The following is a 2823-nucleotide window of genomic DNA, read 5'->3' on the forward strand; positions in this document are numbered from 1 at the left end:
TATCCTACAAACATTCAATATTATGAAGAATTAGACTGATTACCTACGTAGAAACAATTAAAAAAATTTTTTTTTATTGTGACTGGTGGGACAGGCATTTGTGACTGGTGGGACAAGTACAAAATGTCTCCATCAAGTTGTTTATTAAAAAGATTTTTATTATCTCAACCTCAGAAACATTATTGTTTATATATTTAACTATAAATTATTTAGGATAAATTAAAAAACACAAATAATGGATTTAGCATGTTGACAACACAATCTTTTGATAAACTTAGGTGTTAATTAATAACGAACATAATAAAAATTTGTTCTTAAAACTATAATAATAAATATGTTAGTTGATAACAAAACATAAAAAATGAATTTGATGTTAAAACTATTGAAACAACATTTGACCCGGATAGAAGTTAAGTACGGCTGAAAAGTTACTAGGAGAGAAAAATCGATTTTCTTATTGATTAAAAAAAAATTTTCTTTTACAAATTCGTAAAATATAAACTTTCTCAATAATAACAAGGACCAAATTAGAATGAATTAGAGAAATTTTAAAATCTTGGTCATTTTCCTTATTTCGCCTGGAAAACACCTTTAATATTTAATGGATAGGACAAAAATAAAAACTCAAGAATTTTAGGGTTTCAACTATTGGATTGTTCTAACTTCTTTATTTTCAATGTTTAATCATTCAATTTTGATAAACATTGATCATTTATTTTCCAAACTTGCTGATGTTTTTAATTACTTGGTGGGGAAATTGCCAATATTTAGTTTGAGGCCCACAATAGCCATCGCAACAGTCGGAATTGGCAGTACACTACAAAAAAAATGAATTTAAATCAATAAATACCAAGCAAAGCTGATTTATTTAATAACATTTTATATATAATTAGGACGTGATTTTAACGAGTAATTAAAGACACTCAAGCTTCATAAGAACGTACAAAAAAATTTTCCATAAATACTCAATTAATAAAAGTTAACTCTTGGATAGCGAGCAGAAGATTTAGCGGTCATGCGCCACCTGTCGGAATTTTCCAAAATTAACTTTTACAAAAAAGTGATCAATGTTCTTATTGGACTTAAATAATAATCTAAAACAATTGTATCAAAAATATTTACTCAAAATTATTGATAGTTAATTTTGAAATTTCGTTGCAAAAATGTAATTCAAATTTCAAGCTAACCAAACTTGAAAATGCGTAATTAATGGGATCTAAATAGACGGATTAATGTATAAGTATATTCTCAAGAAAACTTACAGATCCCATCCATGTTTCGCAACCGGCAGCAGCCAACGCAACCAGAGCGAGTAAAAATAAGAACTGATATAGCCGGGGCATTTTTTTTTTATAATTGCTGATTGAATCTTAAACAAATAAATTAATTCTACAAAGCAAGTTTACATGAATAATTTTTTAATATAGCAAATAAGACCAAGTAAAATAATTTTGTTTAAAACTTACCAATTAAATGAAGTCGTATGACTTCTTTTTTCAATTGCGCGGCTTTTTATCTAGCTCAAACAACAATTAAAATAGTTACTTTGCATGACCCTCTTCTACTAGATAGCAGTATCAAGACAATTAAAGTTTTTATCATTCATAATTTTCCACGGCATGAATGGAAAATTTTTGAAAATTGGGAAGTTATTCGAAGAATTCGAGATATCTCAAAAAATTACGCGTGCCTAAAGGTAAAAGGGCGTATCTCAAGACATACGCCCTTTCAGCTTTAAAATAAGAACTACTTAAAGGTAAAAGGGCGCATGAAAAAATTGTAGTTTTGATACCAAATGTCAAATAATGTTTCACAAGACAAGTTATACTAAAATAACAGCCCTATATACAAAGTTTGATATAAGCAAATAGAAAATAAATCAATCAAAATCAAATTACGTAAAAATTAAGTAATAAAAAAAATCACAATAACCGATAACATTGAAATATTTTGAATTTCCCGCTTTAATCACCCTATTGAATATAACTACTGGCGCCGTTCACACAACAGCTGTTTCATCATGATCAACAATCCAGAATCCAAATTTTATAATAACTATTTCTTAAAATAAAAAGCGAGAAAATAATCACGCGTACTTTATTGTTTTTTCGATATATTTTCTTTTTTAACTTTCAAAAATTTTATAGTTGAGGTTTTACGCCGCTACTACCACAGAAAGTTTTTTTACATTTTTAAACTACGAATATGTTTTTGGTAAACTGGCCGAAAAAATTAGGAAAACGGTTGACCCTGAAGGCCATCCCTGCAACTTCCCGCTAATTCCATACTTAGGCGCTTAAAATTGCACCAATGATGCTTTTGAGCTCTTCGAGCTTAAAAATACATTTTATGGGTTATTTTGAGCTCTCCGAGCTCAAAGAGATTGCTTTCCTATGCTTTTGAGCTCTTCGAGCTCAAAAAGTCTGATAGAGATTTGATAAGACACTATTTTTGAATTTTTAAACCGCAATAACTTTGAATGAACAAACCGATTTTCACGCGGTTGGCAGCATTCGACGCAGTTTTTTAAGCCTCACAAAGAATCTTAAATTTTGAATTGATCGCGCAAGGAATTTCGGAGTTATTCCGAAAAAACACTTTTTTCGGTTTTCTTTCGTTCACGATATCTCTCGAACGAATCAACCGATTTTGACCGGACTGGTGGCGATCGACGTGGTTTTTTGAGGTTAAGAGCTAATTAGTTTTTGGAATTGAACCATCAAGCCGTTTAAAAGTTATTCCAAAAAAACCACATTTGAAAAAAATTTTTTTTTCAGTTTTTTGAAGATTTCTCAAAATCTATTGATTTGAATCGGTCCAAAT

At 29.6% G+C, this 2823-nt stretch overlaps 1 long non-coding RNA gene across 1 annotated transcript; it reads right to left on the reverse strand.

The window, feature by feature from the left end:
* Nucleotides 1-749: 749 nt before the first annotated feature.
* Nucleotides 750-1531, reverse strand: LOC123272776. The gene is made up of 3 exons (XR_006511159.1): nt 1467-1531; nt 1263-1389; nt 750-817 (listed from the first exon to the last, which is right to left on the reverse strand). It is a non-coding gene; the product is annotated as an uncharacterized LOC123272776 (long non-coding RNA).
* Nucleotides 1532-2823: the final 1292 nt, after the last annotated feature.

The sequence above is a fragment of the Cotesia glomerata genome, linkage group LG10 (assembly GCF_020080835.1).
Source record: "Cotesia glomerata isolate CgM1 linkage group LG10, MPM_Cglom_v2.3, whole genome shotgun sequence".
Lineage (NCBI taxonomy): Eukaryota > Metazoa > Arthropoda > Insecta > Hymenoptera > Braconidae > Cotesia > Cotesia glomerata.